Genomic DNA, 21,130 nt, shown 5'->3' with positions numbered 1-21,130 from the left:
GTGATTACGCCTGTACCTATCATGAGGCTCTTCCTCTTACACCCGGCAGACTGCTCTGTGTAATAAGAGAGCTGCTTTTGTCCCGATCTGAGCGGTGCTGCTCTGAGCATGAAAAAGGAACAAGCAATCAGGCTGCTGATCCTTATTGCCCCCTAGGGGGACTATTTAAAGAAAAAAGAGTTTTGAAAAATTTAAAAAAAAAAACACCTAAAAGTTCAAATCATCCCCTTTACGCCTCATTGAAAATTAAAGGGTTAAACAAAAAAAAATGTACACACATTTGGTATCGCTGCATTCAGAAATGCCCAATCTATCAAAATATAAAATCAATTAATCTGATTGGTAAATAGTGTAGGGGCAAAAAAAAATTCCGTAGCATCTGCGCAAAAATGGTACCATTACAAAACGTCAGCTTGAGATGCAGAAAATAAGCTGTCATTGAGCCCCAGATCCTGAAAAATGAGAACACTACGTGTCTCGGAAAATGGCACAAAACGTACGCCACTTTTTTTGGACAAACTTCTGTTTTGTTTTTTTTTATTCCTTAGATTAAAGTAAACCTATACAAGTTTGGTGTCTACGAACTTGCACAGACCTGAGACATCACAGCAACACATCCGTTTTACCATATAGTGAACATGGTGAATAAAATATCTCAAAAACAATTGTGCAATCGCACTTTTTTGCTATTTTTCCGCATTTGGAATTTTTTTGCCGTTTCCCAGTACACTATATGGTAAACCTCATGATTTCATTTAAAAGTAAAACTTGTTCCGAAAAAACGAGCTGTCATATGCCTATATTGACGGAAAAATAAAACCGTTACGGCTCTCGGACGAAGGGTATCGGAAAAAAAACTGGAAAGCGCAAAATCGGTCAGTCGTGAAGGGGTTAAAGTGACTGTCAGCACAGAATGACTGTTCAAACCAAGTACAGGCACATAGTGCTTCATGGCGCAGCTAATCCTTTATGTGCACTTTCCCACCTGATTGTTTTGCTACTATTTCTGCCCTTGTCTGGCACTGTGAAGCCAGTACTGTCAATCAAAGAACAGGTGCAGATTGAGGGTTAAAAAGCTGGTGGAAAGGTGTATTTAAATGATTTGCCCCTCCATGATGCACAGAGCGCCTGTACTGTTGTTGAATAGTCATTCTGTGCTGACAGAGTCCCTTTAAGGCTAGGTTCACATTTCCATTGTTTTGCATCACTCACAATCCGCCACTTTGATAATCCGCCTTATGATTTCGCTGGGCATGCTCTCTCTCGGCGGCTGAGCGATCAGCTGATCGCCCGGCAGCCGGCTTCTGTGAGCGATCAGCTGATCACCCAGCGGGCGGCTTCTGTGAGTGATCAGCTGATCTCCCGGCCACCGGCTTTTGAGAGCGATCAGCTGATCTCCTGGTTGCCGACTTTTGAGAGCGATCAGCTGATCGTTCTCTCTCGTTTTACAATGGAATCCGCTTTCTAATTCCAATTATTGTCATCCGTTGTACAACACATCAGTTACAAGCGTCAAGCAACGCATGTGACTGATGCAAAACAACGGAAATGGGAACCTAGCCGAATAAAGTGGCAGAAGAGCTTTTTCTTTTCCTGCAGAATGAGTTGTTTTTTAATTGCACTATTTTAAGTACAAATTGAAAATAGAAAAATGGAATTGCAGGCGATTTTGCTTTAATTGTGGTGTTCACGCATCTTAAATGGAACATGTCATGTTGGTATATATATATATATATATATATATATAATTTATGAAACCATGTTAGTTATGCACATTGCATCATTTAAAACACATTGGGGGCGGTTTGATATAAAAAAAAAAACAACAAAAAACAACTTGACAAGTTCCCTTTAAGTAGCATGTTACCTATTTTGATCCTTTGTATACACTATACAATCTTTGGCTTCAACCTTAGGCTATTGTCAGGTCTCCAATTGCTTTAGTAACCATTGGGCTAACCAAAAAAATCATCTGACTTGGATTAGATGCTGAGGTTGCCATTGACTGTGACATAATAGGCGTCAGAGGGTCAGGATTGGAGGCTTTCTGCAACACTTGGGCAATAGTGGTGTATGCAAAGAGCATATGAACATTAGTCTCTTGAAAACAATAAATTGATTCCCAGAGATAATGACAAATAGATTAATCTGTGTCTATTACAGTCTCGTATTACATCAGTATGACAATCGTATTCTACACATCGAATAAAAGAGCAGAAGAATTGGGTGTTTGGAAACACATGAGGGTTCATGCTACCACAAAATGGTACCAATGCAAATGTTTCTCATTCCAAAAAATACAAGCCTTCCTATAGCTCTATCAGAAGAAAAACAGCTATACAGTGTCTTGAAAAAATATGCACATGCGGTGACCTTTTCCACATTTTTTTCAAATTACATCCACAAACTTGTCATGTCTTGAACAGGTGACCTTGTGCAGCGTGCTCAGTTTCCTTTCATGCTGAGCCACAGCCTGGTCGATCCCTGTCCAAATGCTGATGTTATTTTATTTTTGCATCTATCCTTTTTGGTTTCTGTTTTCACTTGCACAATTTCTCTGTCCTATTACATCCTGGGTGGGGCTATTTTTGCTCTCCATATACCAGCATTTTCTGCCGGCTGTTTTTCTATATGGATGACTGCTCAGGAGTTCTTGCCCTGCAGTTAAAGGATTTGGACAGAGACCAGTGTTGTTTTCGCTTTGCTTTCTCTTGTTAGGAATTTACCCTTGTTTTGTAGTGATCATAATCTACCCTTTGCTACATCAGGAGGTTTGAGAGACAGCCTTTCAGGCACATGGCTCATCGTTGTGGGTTTCAAGTTGTGCGGCTAGGAATATTCCAGTCTGTGCAAGAACCGTTAGGGTGTTGTGCAGCTAAGGATACTAGTGTGTACTGGAACCAGTAGAGTGCAGGTGAGGCTGCAGTGAGATAGGTCATATTACCTCCTTACCCGTGTTGGAATTTGTATTTGCATAACTTAAATGTATATTTGGGAAAACTTTTCTCCTTGCGGAGACTGACAAACCAAACTGGCTGTTAGTGGTAAGGAGTCTTATAGCTGCAATGCTTCTCTGTGTAATATTCTGATTGTCTCTTCAGGGAGGAAGGAGACAAACTCTAGTGCCACCTATTGGAAGTAGCAATCCTAAAAGTCAAAAGTGGCCTTTTTACAAGCCTTTTCATATGACTTAGGATTTATGCCAGATCAGAACCTCAATTTGCAGACACGGTGTTTGGGGATGATTGTTCCTCGTCAGTGCAAAGTATGAGATCTGATCTGGCTGAATGAGAAGCTCTACTGGGGTCTAAGGGGAAAACTTTTCTTTTTGCGGGGACTGACAAACTAAACTGGCTGTCAGTGATGAGGAGTCTTATAGCTGCAATGCTCTTCTGGGTAATCAAGCTTCTCATTCAGCCAGATCAGATCTCATACTTTGCACTGACGAGGGCCAATCATCCCGAAACACCGTGTCTGCAAATTGAGGTTCTGATCTGGTATAAATCCTAAGTCATATGAAAAGGCTTGTTAAAAAGCCTCTTTTGACTTTTAAGATTGCTACTTCCAATAGGTGCCACTAAAGTTTGTCTCCTTCCTCCCTGAAGAGACAATTTGAATGTAGTTTTGGGGGATTTTATGTGATCTGTCAATATACGTAGCAAGTATGTATAAAGTGTAAAGGAAATGATGCATGGTTTTATAAGCATTTTAAAAAGCTAAATCTGAAAACTGTGACATGCATTTGTATTCGGCCCCACTGAGTCAATACTTTTTAGTACCACCTTACACTGCAATTACTATCGCAAGTCTTTTTGGGGTATGTCTCTACCAGGTTTTCACATCCTGGGACTGAAAATACCATCCCCACTGTCAAACAAACCTAATAAGCTGCAAAATACTGGGGTGTAGGCTCACCTTCCAGCAGGACAATGACCCTTAACATACTGCAATAGCTCAAATGAAATGTTTTAGTTCAAAGCATATTCATTTATGTGAATGTTCAAGTCACAGTCCGGGCCTATTTCTCATCAAGAATCTGTGGCAAGAGTTGAAAATTGGTCTTCAGTCTCTCTGCAACCAATCTCAGTGAACTACAGCCAGTTTGTAAAGAATAATGGCAACAATTTAGATCCCAGCAGGTAGAAACATACCCCAAAAGACTTTCAGTAGTAGCAGCAGCGAAAGGTGGTCCTACAAAGTATTGACTGAGGGAGGCGGAATACAAATGCACATCATAATTTCCATATTTATATTTTTAAAATACTTCTAAAGCCATGTATTATTTCCTTTACATATCACAAAGGCTTGCTACTTAGGGGCACTTTGCACACAGCGACATCGCAAGCCGATTCTTGCGATGCTGAGCACGATAGTCTCCGCCCCCGTCACAGCAGCGATATCTTGTGATAGCAGCCGTTGCGAACATTATCGCTACGGCAGGTTCACATGGACTCACCTGCCTTGCGATGTCGATCTGGCCGGCGACCCACCTCCTTATTAAGGGGCGGGTCGTGCGGCATCATAGCGACGTCACACGACAGGCGGCCAATAGAAGCGGAGGGGCGGAGATGAGCGGGACGTAAACATCCCTCCCACCTCCGTCCCTCCGCATAGCCGGCGTGAGCCGCGGTGACGCAGGTAAGGTGATGTTCCTTGCTCCTGCGGCTTCACACACAGCGATGTGTGCTGCCGCAGGAACGAGGAACAACATTGTACCTGTCGCAGTCACGTAATTATGGAATTCCTAGACACTACACCGATGATACGATTACGACGATTTTGCGCTCGTTAATCGTATCATCTAGGATTTACACACTACGATGTCCAGTGCGACGCCGGAAGTGCGTCACTTTCGACATGACCCCTCCGACATCGCACCTGCGATGTCATAGTGTGCAAAGTGCCCCTTAGGGTTGGTATATCACATAAATTCCCATTAACTTAGATTTACAGAAGCACTCACATCAAAATTGTTACTCTATTAATATATTGCAGTCATCATATTGCATAGAACTGTGTACTTAAAATTGCTCATTTTGCTGTTCTACCTAATTAATCCTTCTCTTTTCCATTAGGCCTATGACATCATGTGATTAAAAACAGACTAGCTGAGTCCTTCTAAGCGCTATGTAGAAACAGGAAGTCAGTTTTCCCTGCATGAGTCATTTATAGAACTAGGATTATTGAACACTTCAAAGAGCAGCTGGGTCATGATTTGGCGATAGATGACTCATGCAAGGAACAGAGGCTTCCTGTTTCTACAGATGGATTCAGTTAATCTGTTTTTAATCACATGGTGCCATAAACCTAAGAGAAACGTGTAAGGGTAGAAGGGCAAAATGAGCAATTGTAAGTACACAGTGCTATATAATCTGATGACTGCATTATATTAAAAGGGCTAAACGTTTGATTGGAGGGCTTCTATAAGTTTATGGGTGTAATATGAAAATGTTTGCAGGATATGAATACTTTTTCAAGGTACTGTAGCTCTCAGAATGACTATGCAAAAGTGGCAAATCATGAAAAAGCTACTTAAATTTGGTAATCATGCATTTAACCTATTTCTGGAATTTAAATGGAAACCAGACAGGAAAACTGTGAAATAAGATTTAAAAGTGATCAAAAAATGTTTTGCATCCCAAATTGGTACCAGTAAAAATGTCAACTCAAGCAGCAAAAAATAGAGTCTCCACTAAGATCCATCATCTGTCAATGGATAAATAAGGGGGGGGGGGGGGGATTTCCACAGTACTGGTAGCTCACAAGCACTGGTAAAGATATATGACTTCCAAAAGTAGAATCTTGCAAAGTCCGCTCTACTACAACCAATTTTCCCCTCCTTTCTGAATCTTTCTTTTGTTCTGGAAGCTATGGGGTTCTGAAAATGGCTCCTGCAAACTATTCCAGCAAAATCTGCACTCAAAAAATGTTTGTTTTTTTCCCCCCTCTAAGGTTGCTTTCACACTACGTTTTTTTTTAACATGCGTCCTGAACGTTTTTTTAACGCAAAAACGGATCCAGTGCAAATGCGTTTTCATTTCAGTGCATTTGCAATGGACTCGCGTCAACATGCGTTTGCGTGCGTTATAGTGAGGATCCAGCGACTTGCAGTTTTTTAACATTTTTCAAAAACGCTACTTGTAGCGTTTTTGAGCTGCGTCCAAATACTGCAAATTGCTGGATCCTGACTATACTGCACGCAAACGCATGTGAACGCTGGCATGCTGATAGACAGGATCCTGCTTGCTCTACTGAGCATGCCCAGAAACCAGCCTCGGGTGATCAGTCTCTCTCTCCCCCTACCTCTCTGTCTCTCTCCCCCTCCCTCTCTCCCCCTCCCTCTCTCCCTCTCCCCCTCTCCCTCTCTCCCTCTCTCCCTCTCCCTCTCACCCCCTCCCTCTCTCTCACTTCCTCTCTCCCCCTCCCTCTCCCTCTCCTCTCTCTCCCCCCTGCCTGAGAGCTGCGGACACTCGTAACCAAGGTAAATATCGGGTAACCAAGCAAAGCACTTCTCTTAGTTACCTGATGTTTACGTTGGTTACGTGTGCAGGGAGCCCGGTATCCAAGCAAGTTACCCGATGTTTACCTTGGTTACGAGCCTCCGCAGCTGTCAGATGCCGGCTCCCAGTCTATCACGTTCAGTTCCACTGACTCCCAATCACATGACTCCAATGCCCGCCCATAAACTTAGTGACAGGATCCTGCAAAATAACACATGCGTTTGCATGCGTTTTTTTGCTGTAAAAGCAGGATCCGCTTTTACAGCAAAAAAACGTTCATGACGCATGTTAATAAAATGGAGCGTGAAAGCAGCCTAAGCCCTGCAATGTGCCCATGCAGTTTCTCAACACATTTAGGGGATTGCTGGGTTCAGGAGAAATTGAAAAAAAATATCCAAAAATGGAGGTCCACTTTTCACCTATTTCCACTATCTAATATATAAAGCTGAGAGATAGAGTGTGTGTGTGTGGTGTGTGTGGTGTGTGTGGTGTGTGTGGTGTGTGTGGTGTGTGTGGTGTGTGTGTATATCCGCTAAAGGAATTCACACCGTCGCATTTACAATCACGAAATTTTGCATAGACGCTCCATGTGACTCAGTGAACCTCACAGACTATGTTTTGATGGGAAAATTTAACCCCGCGCTCTACAGTTATTTTCCAAAAAACCTGCCTCCATTAAAGTCAATGGAGCTGCGAGCTATAGGTTATTAATAGCAACTGTCAGTGGTTGCTATAGGAACAAAATAAATTTTTAGTATAAAAACCTTATGTGTGAGGTAATAAGATGTCAGTGGAGAAACAGAAAGAGAAAGAGACAGACATAGGCACAGACAGAGTTAGGCCGGGGCCACACGGGGCACTACTGCGATCCTCGCATGACACTTGGCTCACGCTGGCAGCACAGCGGGAGCTGAGTGTCATGCGAGTGTCACTGCGACTGAGGTCTGATCATGCAATCGGACCTCAGCTGCGGGGGCGGCCCGGATCTACGGAGGGGCGGACAGTCACTGCGGAGGGGAGGGAGGCATTTATTTCCCTCTTTCCTCCGTTGCCGGCTATTGCCATTCTCGCCCTGCACTCACGGTACACTGGTGTACTGAGAGTGCAGTGCCATTTTTCTCTTGCCTCATAGACTTGACTGTGTGCGAGAGAAGCAAGACTAGTATTACAATCGCAGCATGCTGCGATTGTTTTCACGGTCCAATTAGGGCTGAGAAATAATTGCTCTGGGTGCTGGGATATAGGCTAATATTGGTTCGAGTGGAATGCGATAAAACATCCCATTCCACTCGCTCCGATTTTCATGCCGTAAGGCTTAGGCCTAAAGCGGGCTTTACACGCTACGATATCGTTAATGAATTATCATCGGGGTCACGGTGTTTGTGACGCACATCCGGCGTCATTAATGATATTGCAGTGTGTTTCACTTATGAGCAACCTTAAACGATCGCAAAAGCGGTCAAAATCGTTTGCCGCGGAGAGGTCGTCCTAAAACAAAAAATCGTTTTCTGCTAATTAGCGATGTTGTTCTTTGTTCCTGCGGCACCACACATCGCTGTGTGTGACACTGCAGGATCGAGGAAGATCTCCTTACCTGCGTCCGCCGGCAATGCAGAAGGAAGGAGGTGGGCGGGATGTTACGTCCCGCTCATCTCTGCCCCTCCGCTTCTATTGGACGGCTGCCGTGTGACGTTGCTGTGACGCCGCACGAACCGCCCCTTTAGAAAGGAGGCGGTGCACCGGTCAGAGCGACGTCGCAGAGCAGGTAAGTCCGTGTGACGGGGGTAAGCGAGGTTGTGCGGCATGGGCAGCGATTTGCCCGTGTCACACAACCGACGGGGGCTGGTACGATCGGTTGCGATCTCGCTAGCAAGATCGCAGCATGTAAAGCCCGCTTAAGAGGCAGACAGAGAGAGACAGACAGGAAAAGTGTACATGTAGCCCTGTGATCGCCTGTCACCTGAAATAAGGGGGACCACTCTCCGTGAAATTGCATGACAAATAGAAGCTGCATCCTACAATTATCCCTTGTGAAAATGAAATTTTAAACATTTTAGTGACATTTTATTTTTTTATCAATCAAATAGACCAATTTGTGAGATACCGGTGTTGTCAACATGTTCACCCTGCTGTTTTGGCAGCCATAGGGCTCCACTAATGTGACATGAGGTCCGCAATCTATTACAGCCAAATATTCAAACCAAAAATCATCTACTGCTCCTTTATTTTTGACATGTCATGTGCCAAAATAGTATTTACTTTTTTTTTTATTTATTTTTTAAAAAGCACATACCAGGTGTTGCTGTTTTCTGGAGAAATTACAACACAAATTCTGTGCTCCACTTTCTCCTATAACCTGTTGTGAAAATGGAAAATGTTTGGGCAGGCTTACATGTGACCTATGCTGGTGGTGTTCTAGATTTCTATAATAAAAAATGAAATGCGAGGATCGCATCTGCACCATCACTTGCATTTGTATTCTACTTCTGTTATATACGGTAAGCTAACTTGTAGGTCATGCCATAATGAAAAATAAAGTTTCATCATTTTGACTATCCTGGCTGGATCCTTCTTGTGACATAATGTACGGTCAGGAGCTGCGGACGGTCTAAAGCAGATGTCACTGCATAAAGACTCCAGAAATGATATTGCAAGCAGCTTGAAGTTTATTGTTGACACCAAGGACAGATTTCCCATTCCGAATCCACTGCAGATATTCATTATGTAGCACATGGCAGCTAGTAAAACCTGACCGTCGTATTTTTAAGGTTCTGCTCCACCAACAATAAAAGTGTGTCTTCTGTATCGGTAAGAAATGTTATATACCTATAATCCTATACACAGTCACACTCACTGACATCATACAATTTTAGCAGGGCAGCTTCACGATCTGTCACGCAGCTACAATTTGCCCCATCCCCAGCAATTTCAATTTTTACTACCCAGTCATGTATTTTTTTTTGGGGGAGGTGGGGGGGGGGGTTTAAAATTGTGCAAATTTTTTTTATTATTTTTATTGAGAGAAAACCTTTTTCTGACTCCTATTCACATCCACAGTATAATCCCTGGGTGTGACGTGTATTTCCATGTGTATAATGAATACTTCAGGCGTTATTGTAAGAAGCCAGAAGTGCGGCTCCTCTACCCACATAGGCTATGTTCTGGATATCTGCAGAGAAGGGAGAGGGGGTAAGTGGCAAATGTCACTTCTTGAAAGTACAAGTGCTATATATAGTGATGAGTAGCGTCATCCCTCCTGTAAAGCTTTAGAGAAAAGAGAAAATTAAAGGCTTAAATCTTTTTCTCCCACACACTTATATTTTCCAAATGTTTACCATGTAAATGGCAGAAAAATGTAATCCTTCTACTGCCGAGTGCATATATAATGACACTGAACACTAAGGGGTACTTTGCACGTTGCGACATCGCTACTGCGATCTCGTCGGGGTAAAATCGAAAGTGACGCACATCCGGCGCCGGTAACGATGTCGCAACGTGTAAAGCCTAGAAGCACCGATAAACGATCGCAAAAGCATCGAAAATCGGTGATCTGTGTAGTATCGGTCATTTCCATAATTTCGCTGCAGCGACAGGTACGATGTTGTTCCTCATTCCTGCGGCAGCACACATCGCTGTGTATGAAGCCGCAGGAGCGAGGAACTTCTCCCTACCTGCGTCCCGCCTGCAATGAGGAAGAAGGAGGTGGGCGGGATGTTTACGTCCCGCTCATCTCCGCCCCTCCACTTCTATTGGCCGCCTGCCGTGTGACGTTGCTTTGACGCCGCACGACCCACCCCCTTAGGAAGGAGGCAGGTCGCCGGCCAGAGCGACGTCGCAGGGCAGGTAAGTGCGTGTGAAGCTGACGTAGCGATAATGTTCACTACGGCAGCTATCACAAGATATCGCAGCTGCGACGGGGGCGGGGACTATCGCGCTCGGCATCGCTACAATCGGCTAGCGATGTTGCAGCGTGCAAAGTACCCCTAAGGGCTAGAGGTTAGATCATGGGATCATATTAAAAATGGGGTGGCAACTGCATTACATGTCAGTTTTTTGTGAATTATCTGCCATAAATGCCTTTCCCGAATCCTGCTGTAACCTGAGCTGCTCTCTTGGTCACATGATCCCTGGCTCAAAATCTCCTAACTTCCTGTGATGTCACATTACATTCTTCTTCAGTTGCATGCCGCATGGGTGGGCGGGGCTGCATTCAGCAGAGCTCACTCTGTATCTGAGAATGCTGCCTGCTCTCCCTGCAGAGCCAGCTCTCTTATATCTGTATGTATACAGCATGGGGTATAAACATGTACACACTGCTGGTTACCCTGTTAATGCATATACACCTTGCTGTAACCCCTTTTATCATATGAATACTTTCTCCCCATCCATGGAGCCATCCTATCATTCATGTCATTGAAGAAGAGTAGGGCAGAGTCTTTATTTTCAGGGCTGGTGTAATGGTGCTTTGTGTATTACTTTTATTCCCTGCAGTGTCCTGTACAGGAGATTGTTCTGGGGAGGAGTGGGAGGGATTTAGGTAGAGTAACAGGTCTGGGTTCACTTCTGGCTTGTAGCACAGCACAAGAATTGATGGGAAATGTAGTAAGGAGGTAGCATAGGATTATAAAGAGGAAATGATCACTATGACCGCAGAGCTAGACGCAAGAAGCAGACGTTCTTTAGAGGCATTACTCTAAGGCTATGTTCACACTTCTGTCTTTTTGCATCAGTCACAATCTGTCGCCTTGAGGAATTACGGTATCCTGCAAAATATTTTGCAGGAATCTGTTTTTTCCCTATAGACTTCTATTAGCGACGGATTGTGACTGATGGCCCTGCATTGTATCCACTGCATGATGGAACAGTCGTTTACTGACTGACCATCAGGCGGTAGGAACACACACTGTAACGTTTTTTGTTTGCGGCGGAACGGTTTTTTACTGTGAGCATGCGCACAGTAAAAAATGATGATGGATTGTAAATTCAGTTCCTGCGGCAGGAACGATCAGCTGACCGCCCGGCGGCCGGCTTTTGAGAGCGATCAGCTGATCAGCCGGCTTTTCAAAGCGATAAGCTGATCGTTTTCTCTCTCTCGTTTTTATACTGAAATAATTTCACCAAAGGAATCTGCTTTCTCATGATGACAATCAATTCCATTTCTTGTTACCCATTGTACAACGCATCAGTCACAAGCGTCAAGCAATGCAGGTGACTGATGCAAAACAACGGAAATGTGAACATAGCCTTAAGCATTTATGGCACATCCAGTAACTGAGTCAGGATAGTGGACAACCTTGTTAAAGAAGTGTTTCACCCATATTTATTGTTTGCTAGATAGATATTATGTTGAGAAACAATGTTTCTCTCAAATACCTTATGTTGGCAACAGTGCCTGTGAGCGGTGCTATTGCAGTCCACTCTACCCCATCGCTTGACCTTCGGGCTCCTTGACCTCGGGAATCAGTTGATGTCATGTCAACTTCCTGATCACGTCTCATCACCACGGCCGGCCCCAGTCTTCCTGAGTCACTGGGCTGTGGGCGGAGTTTCACCGTTCGTCACAACCCAGCGTGTCTCCTGCTTGCAGCGCTCTGCTGTGAGGGAGAAGGGAGCAGGGAGCTGATGGGCTGAAAAGCTGAGCTGTGTTGAGCGGTGAAACACTGCCCACCGCCCATCACTCATGGAGACTGGGGCCGGCTGCGGTGATGTGACGTGATCAGGAAGTTGACGTGACATCACCATATCCCTGAGGTCATGGAGCCCGGGGGTGAGGCGATGGGGAAGATCAGTCCACAATAGCGCCACTCACAGGCACTGTTGCCAACATAAGGTATTTAAGAGAAACATTGTTTCTCAATATAATATCGATCTAGCAAATAATAAATATGGGTGAACCATCCCTTTAAATCTTGCTTGCAGAATATATTTTATTTTTTTTTTAACTTTTTGGTTTCACAATGTGTCAGGTGTTTATTCCCACCAATAAAAAAAAATGTGCAAAATCCTTGATAGAGTTGTAAATGTCAAAACTGGAAATTGACTTGGCAGCAGAAGGGTTAAACACCTGAGCAGATTTACTATTGGGTAATGTCAAAATATTGCAAATTCCCTTTTATGTATTTTTTTTTTTTTAATTTCCTCCCTACCATTCAAAAGTGGACATAATTAAAGGGAATCTGTGACTGCTGCTTTGTACAGCATTATGTAGTTTTCCTGAATCCAGTGATGTTATTTAGTGTACTAGGTGCCCACACTACAGCTTTCTCTGTATACTGTATATTATCAGAGGAGGGGGCATGGTCTGACTACTTGGCACAAGGCGTCAATACCCGGCAATGACAATGTCTTAGTGATAAAACCTTCACTGTAAGTAAACAGCACACAGCCTAATTACACATTGCTGAAATCTGATTTTCAGACCCTTTGGCGGGCTTTGCACGTTGCGACATCGCAAGCCGATGCTGCGATGTCGCACGCGATAGTCCCCGCCCCCATCGCAGGTACGATATCGTGTGATAGCTGGCGTAGCGAAAATTATCGCTACGCCAGCTTCACACGCACTCACCCGCCCTGCGACCGTCGCTCTGGCCGTCGCCCCGCCTCCTTCCTAAGGGGGCGGGTCGTGCGGCGTCATAGCGACGTCACACGGCAGGCGACCAATAGCGGCGGAGGGGCGGAGATGAGCAGGATGTAAACATCCTGCCCACCTCCTTCCTTCCGCATATCCTACGGAAGCCGCAGTGACGCCGGTAGGAGATGTTCCTCGCTCCTGCGGCTTCACACACAGCGATGTGTGCTGCCGCAGGAACGAGGAACCACATCGGACCGTCGCGTCAGCGTAATTATGGATTACGCCAACGCTGCAGCGATGATACGATTACGACGATTTTGCGCTCGTAAATCGTATCATCTATGCTTTACACACTACGATGTCGCATGCGATACCGGATGTGCGTCACTTTCAATTTGACCCCACCGACATCGCACCTGCGATGTCGTAGTGTGCAAAGCCGCCCTTTCTCCTGCTATGTTCAGGATATATAGAAAAAACCTGCTGACAGATTCTCTTTAAGGGGATTGTCCACTACTAGGAAGGAAGTGAGAGTAAAGTGGCCACTAATTAGGTGCAAGGCTCACATGACATAATGTGACGCAGACTCCGGGAGAGCAAGGGCTGACATTGCTGGAGGGTAGGCTTGCTGTTTAGTTTACATAGGTGAAATCTATTGATTGACAAGAGGTTGTCTGAGTAGTGAATAATCCCATTACGTAAATTGATGAAAATTGTAGCTGAAATCTGCTCCCAATATGAGGTTTTAAATTCTGGTGCATAGATGCATTAAGTTTATTTAAAGACTTGTGTCGCCTTAATTTTAAGAAGCAAAGTAAATAATTGTCAACATTTTCAATTTCAGCCAATTCCATCTTTCATATCCAACCCTGCCCTTATAAGAAATGATCAGATTACAGATTTCTTTTTAAAAGCATCATTGACACTTCTTGTTACATGAGACCAAATGTATGGCATTGTAAAGCTTTTTATTAAACAACTAAATGACAGAGTGTTAAAGGGAACCTGTCACTAGAATTTTCGCTATGAAATTAAAAGAATCCCCTTCTGCAGCTCCTGGGCTGCATTCTAGAAAGGTTCCTCTTGCTACTGGCCCCCCTTTCAGACCTAAATAAACACTTTATAAACCTTACCTTTTAGTATGCTAATGAGCTTTGCTGGCCACGGGGGCGTGCTGTATTGTGTCCGTTATTCCCCCTCCTGCCGCTGTTCATCGTCCCCCAGTGTTGATTGACATAGATGAGGCCGCCGCCCTCATGTTACTCAGTGGTCCTGAAGTCTCGCGCATGCACAGAGGCACTATCGCGGGACTGAGCACTGTTCAAATCGCGAGCGCCAGTGATCTTATTGTGCAGGCGCGAGATTATGGGCGGGTACTTGGATGACGCCGTTGATGACATTGTCATCACCAGCGTCATCCAAGTAGCCGCCCATAATCTCGTGTATGCGCAGTGGCACTATCGCTGGACAGCACTGTTTTCAAATCGCGAGCGCCGGTGATGTTATTGTACAGGCGCGAGATTATGGGCGGCTACTTGGATAATGTTCATGCTGCGATTCCCCCCCCATTCCAAAGCCAAATACAGCTGGAGAATAAAATCACAGCTCTGCCTTACATCATTGAATAGCATTGGTCCAATTGCAATTCCCTTTTATCTTGCATTGCCTACATCTAATTTATACACCAGTGTTAGCGAACCCTAAAATGCAGTCTCATTGAGTGAAATGAGACGCGTTTAGTCCACAAATCGGGCCCGGTTAGGACACATAGAGAAGGATGCAGACTATAATCTGTCTGTGTCAGTCTTTAAAAAACAAAACAACAAGACACAGGTGGGAATGAGACCCTCAGGTATTATTTTTTTTTTTTACATGTTAACCCAGTAAAAGGTTTTTCAGGACTCTCAACACATTTTTTTCAGTCAATCTATGTTGATTGCAGGTAGCTGAATTGTGACAGTGTGTAAAGTGCACACTATCATAATCCCCTGTATTCACAGTGCGGCTGGGCAGTTACTTGAACACAAGTATGAGATCTCCATGCTCGCAGTCACGTGCCAACTAGATTCTCATCCAATTTTCTCAATGATATATTAAAGAAGCTACAAATGCATATTCGGTGGCACTCAATAATATATGGATACATTGGCATTGCATTACTGCTATAATAATAATAGAGAAAGAAGAAAAATGCATAGTTAATGTGAAAAATGAGTAAAAAGACATAGGCATTATATTACTGCTTTGGAAATATTGACGAAAAGACATTTTTAGCTTATGTATTGGCTAATCCATGTGAGCCCGATAACCAACGGTAAAGTGATCTCATTATATCGGGAACCTAACTGTAAATGTCTCTGTTTTTTTGGTTGGCGCCTGTTCAGATTTGTGGAAGATGCTGGTCAGTTTTCTGATATATTAAAGAAGCTATCAGGAATGCAGGAGAATTGTGACTGTATACCTTGCACAACGTCAAGATCCGGTAATCTGTTGCCGTGTAGAATGACTGCAGAAATTTGCCTAGAGCCCGGAAACCCCTTTAAACTTTACTTTCATAATACTGGGAGAACGAACCTCTTTTAAACTTGTAAGCAAGTTTTAAAATTCCAGTAAGTGATTGAGAAAAAATGAAACTTAATTGGAGGAGGAGGCATCACAGGAGAAGTCACCGTGTAGCAAAAATCCAGCAATGAATAGTGAAGCTGTAGGTAGTGAGATGCAGTAAATGTTTTTAATCTTGGGCGATGGCTAATCTGCCTGCACGGAGTAACTACAACAATGTGTGATTGATTTAGTTTACCTTCAAGCAACTATAAGAGAAAACTGTGTTTGATTGATGTCGGACATTTGAGGACCTCTAATAAAACATATGGAACACGATATTAACTCCGTGCACAAGTTCGCGTTTTGGCCAATCAAAACAGTGGCGATGGCATAAAGCAAGTACTCAGAGGGAAACCTTTTGATCTTGCTTCTGCTCGTCTCCGATTGGGTTGTGCTCTTAACCACACATTCTTTATACTTAATATTTCCTTTTTCTTGGCTGCGAATCCAAAATCCAGCATCACTCTGGAGCCATCTACTCCTTTTAGAGAGGAATACCAAGTTCAGCATTCAGCTAAACGCTGGCAGCTATTTGGCTCCATAGCTGATTTATTTTTAATTTTTGTGAATCTTTTCTATATTTATACACTACTGCTGATTTTTGTGGCTGATGGTAGCCAGCTTCTGATCCATGCAGATTAACATGATAAATACCATTCCCATAAAAAGCAGATATCTTGTCGTGTGATATTCAGGATTACGTGTTCTATTTAGTAAAGGACACTTGTACTTCCATCACGGCGTAAAAGTAAATTATCACCTTGTTACAAGCTGAGTCATCGAAGGATGTGTTACCAACATTGCAGCTCGCGCTACATTCTCTAACAACAGGACAATGGCTGTTTCACGGATTATTGGAAATGCTGTTTGTAGATAGTATCATCAGGGGAGAATCCTTACATGAAGCCTCATTCTATATTCCTCTTTGCAGCATGAAATCTTTACTGTGCAAATATTTTCGTTAAATCCATCTGACAGCCTGCTCCTTTAGGCACATTGGCAGGAGATATTTGGAGACGATATCAGGCAAAAGGGATAGAATTGGCCCCTGGCAGTTGTTAGTAAGACATGATTTAATTTATGTAGAGCAGAATTATATGATGCTTCAATAAACCTCATAAGATGATGTTTCTAACCATCTTCTAGGAGACTACGTGAATGAACTCGTTGAATCCGACCACCAATCCCGGTGAAGGATCGTCTCTTGTTTCATAGGAATAATGAGAACAGTTAGAGCTCATATCGGATTTCAATTTTTTTTCTGTGCTTTCGCAATTACCAACTGCTTTGCTTTTTTTATATTACATATAATTGAAAGAGGCTGTCCAGGCTTGGAGACCATTTATTTTCATTTTTACTTAAAGGGGTTGTCCCTTCTGATTCCACATTTCCCCCCCAAGTAAAATAAAAAAGCCTATGCTCTCCTCCTCGGCCAGCGCGGTTCCAATGGTGCCAGGGCTTGACGTGAGGTTGTGACGATAAACGAGTCCAATTAGCACTGGCTTCTATCTCCCCGCCTTCGAACAAATACGTTAATCAACAGGAAGTGATTACTGCGGCTGCCGCTCACTTCCTGTTGAATGCGCCTGTGTCTGAAGGCGAGGAGAAGGAAACCAACCCTGATTGGACGCATGGCTCGTTTAATGTCACAACCTCGCGTGAGCCCCGGCAGCATGGAAACTGCAGAGGTGAGTATAGGCTTCTTATTTTACCTGGGGTAAACGTGGAATCAGAAGTGGTTGTCCTAGTAGTGGACAACTATAATATGAAGTAGCTGTGCATCTCTTTTTGTCTTATTGTCCTAGTAGTGGACAACCCCTTTAAATGCATGTATTTTTGGCTAAAAGTTATTTTTGTATTTGGGTTTTCTTTAAAGATTTTTCACCGTATGCCTTCTACAGGGTGATTCACTTTGCTACTTAGAAAAATTGCTGGAACTTCTGAAAGAGCCAGTCTATCGTTCTGAAATTTGGATTGTACATACTTTGGTTTAACAGAAACTGATGTTTTGAAGCAAGTGTTCCATATTGTTGAATGTATTTCGTAGGACATTTGGGTTCATAGCCTGAATTTCTCACTGTATGTTCTCTCGGACTACCTGTAATGCGCCAGAAGTCCCTATTTCACATCTTGAATTGTTTCCTCAAAAATTTCAGACGTCCCTCATCATGCCTATCCAGTAATGTTCCTGTACGTTCCAGCTAATTCACCAACGACAGTTTTCACACCTTTCGACCTCCAAACTACTTTTGAAACGCACTATGGCACCTTTTTAAGGACTCAGTTTTGCAATAAGTTTTAACGATGAAAACACGCTGCTCCAAATTGTATCTGTACATTGTTAACAAATGAAGAAGGTATTCGGCAGGAGTGAAGTGCAAGAACCACACACAAACTACCGCTGCGAAAAACGGCAGAAAGTATATCTCATAGTGGAGACAACCAGCATGGCGACAAGCCAGCAAGGCCATTCAGTGTGAGGATGTTTCTGTCTGCTGTCCCTGAGGCTCATTACACTCTCACCTTTCATGAACCAAAGTATGTTCAGTCCAAATTTCACCTGGTGGACAGTCTTTTAGAAGTTACAGCAATTTTTTCAAGTAAAGTAGCAAAGGAGTCTTCCTTTATATTGCATTTTACAGGCTGCAGAATGGTTCTGATGGGCCAATGGGAGAGTTTCTTTTAGAGCATCATCATTAGTGATACTACTACTGGGATGAAATAAAAGAAAAAAAAAAAGCCAGAGTGGTGTTTTAACCTGAATCTAGAAATTAAAAATTGTGAGGCAGTTGCATGATTTCCTCATTATACACAATATTGTTGGTTATAAATGACTTGGGGACAAAATGTAGAATTGGTGGAGGAAGGTTGAACTAGATGGACCTAGGTCTTTTTTTCAACCTATGTAACCATGTAACTATATAATAGATGACTATCTGATCGGTAGCTGTTATTTGATCTTATTTTTGGTTGATGCATGCTCCACATCTTTTGTTCTTTCTCTCTTTTTGTGTTTCTCACTCTGTTTTTCTCCCTCCCTCTTTGTCACTCTTGCTCTTTGTCTTTTGTCTCTCTCCTTGTCGCTCGGTCACTCTTTGTCTCTCGGTCACTCTTTGTCTCAATCTCTTTGTCACCATCTATGTGTCTTTGTCATTCTTTCTTTCTCTTTTTGTCTCCCTCTTTCGCTCTCTTTGTCGCTCTCCCTCTTTGTCTCACTCTCAAAAATTCAAATGGGCTAAGCAAGTGATAAAATGGGTGGATGCGGATATACGGGGGTATAGAACTCCATGACATATCAGGCTCCTCTTAGTTTGTGGTAGGCACTGACCTATTGCGCTGCTATGGCTGCTGCACTTTCCTCTTCCCCCCATTAGTATAGGCAGTTACTTTTTCTCTTCCATGGAGGGGAAGTGTGGGACAGCTTCCCAAAGCAAGTAGTGGGCCTCATCCTTCATCCTCCATCATCCTCCTGTGGGCACAGCTCACATAACCTGCTCTCTCGGGGCTTGTAATTCTGTCGGTGTTGCCCGAATTCGATGAGTAGGTTGTTGGCGCTCACTTTGGTCTGTCACTCTTTGGGGTTTTCTAGTTTCTCTAGATATGGAGTCAGTTTGTACTCCCTCTGTAGGTTCTGGTATATCTTTAGTTTTTATGATTTATGTCGTTCCTCCAGACGATGAGATATTCCTCTTTGCCTTTGTGTACTGTCTTCTGCATTTTGCCTTTTGTCAGGTTATATAGGTTGGTGGCTTGGTTAGGTTGGATTTGGTTGCCTTGTATTATGGGGCTTTGTTCTCCTGTGGTTTCCAAGTGTAGCAAGGCTTTTTGATGGTAGGAGCTGGAACTACTACTTTGTAGATGAGCCTTGAATGATAGCGTCTACTTCTGGATTTCAAAATGTAGTGGGAATCTGCCCAGATCTGCTCGGCAGGCGCTGTTTGATGTGCTCGAATGGACTTGGAGGAGGTGCTTGCAGAACTCTGGGTGGAATATTTCTGTTGGCCCAACATCCCACATTGACCAGTTCACGTATGAGATTGGACCCCATACTTCACTGTTGTACAGAAGGATTGGGGCAATGATGTTATCAAAGATTTTTAGCCAAACGATTATAGGTCCCTTGAGATGGTTCAGATGTCTTCTGATGGCATAGAAAGCTTTGCAAGCCCTGTCTTTCAGCAACGCTATGACTTGCTTAAAGCTCTCTGATTGGCTGAATTCTAGGCCCAGGTAGGTGTACTTGTTGGTTTCTGTAAGAAGACAGTTATCTATAATATAGGGAGGATGGCCTGTAGTTTTTGCATTGTTTTCTGGAACACCATGATATTAGTTTTCTTCCAGTTGATTGGCAGTGCCCATGTAATGCTAAAAGTCTATGGAATTCTTAGATTATCCTGGAGGCCTTTCTCTGTTGATAACAGTATGAGGTCATCAACATATAGCAGAAATTTCACCTCGATGTCATGGAGGGTGAGTCCTGTTGCTGAGGAGGACTCCAGAGCCATTGCCAGCTTGTTGAAGTTGAAAAGCGTCCTAATGAGGCTGCAGCCCTGTCTCACTCCTCGGCTCTGTAATTGTTCTCCAAGCAAGAGCTTTGGATGACATCATATGTTTTGCCTTTTATTCCGCTCTCCAGCAGTTTTAGGAATAGTACAGGGTGCTACAAATACCATCTTGAAGTCCATGGAGCAGGCATAGATCTGGCAACGCTTTGTGTTGAGCATTTCCAGCTGCCTGCTGCCACTGCCGGGACCGAGTACAGGTGATCGGCAGGGGTGTCAGACTCCAGCCGATCAGACATTGATGACCTATCCTGAAGATAGACCATCAATGTAAAAGTAGGCGACAACCTCTTCTTAAATATTTGAATGTACTAAAGTAACCAGGAATCCAATGCATTCAATACAGGTAACTGCATTTAAGCATATTAGGTGTGACATATTGAGATGCTAGTCTCAGAAGAGCAATTAAAACATCACTACTTAGGAGCCAACCACCTGAGAAAGTACCATACGTGCGAGTACAGGTAAATTAAATAATTCTATAACCTGTAGCTGAGAAACAAAGAAGGTACGACTACTTGATGCAATATGTCATAGAAAAAAGGTCACAAAGAATAATAACAGTGATGTCACTTACTGGGCTGCTTGGTTTAGTTTTGTTAAAGTTTGGTTTTATCAGTAGGAGATTCACTAGAGGACTAGTACGTCTACTGCCGGGTAATCTAACCAAGACCACACCACTGTCATGCAACACATTATTATATTGAAATAGGGGAAATAAATGATACAATAGAAATGTATCATTTGTACAAGGCAAAAAAAAAGTCAAAATTCACTGAGAAGATCTCATGTACAGTACAGACCAAAAGTTTGGACACACCTTCTCATTCAAAGAGTTACTTTATTTTCATGACTCTGAAAACTGTAGATTCACATTGAAGGCATCAAAACTA

General features: G+C 43.3%; 1 protein-coding gene across 1 annotated transcript in view; it reads left to right on the top strand.

Annotated features, from left to right (window-relative positions):
- GLRB (glycine receptor beta) overlaps window positions 1-21,130 on the top strand; it is a 186,209-nt gene that overhangs the window by 109,314 nt on the left and 55,765 nt on the right. The window lies entirely within an intron of this gene.

This window comes from Anomaloglossus baeobatrachus, chromosome 1, assembly GCF_048569485.1.
Source record: "Anomaloglossus baeobatrachus isolate aAnoBae1 chromosome 1, aAnoBae1.hap1, whole genome shotgun sequence".
Classification (NCBI taxonomy): Eukaryota; Metazoa; Chordata; class Amphibia; order Anura; family Aromobatidae; genus Anomaloglossus; species Anomaloglossus baeobatrachus.
The sequence above is the reverse complement of the archived record's forward strand: the minus strand, read 5'-3'. Positions and strand labels throughout refer to the sequence as shown.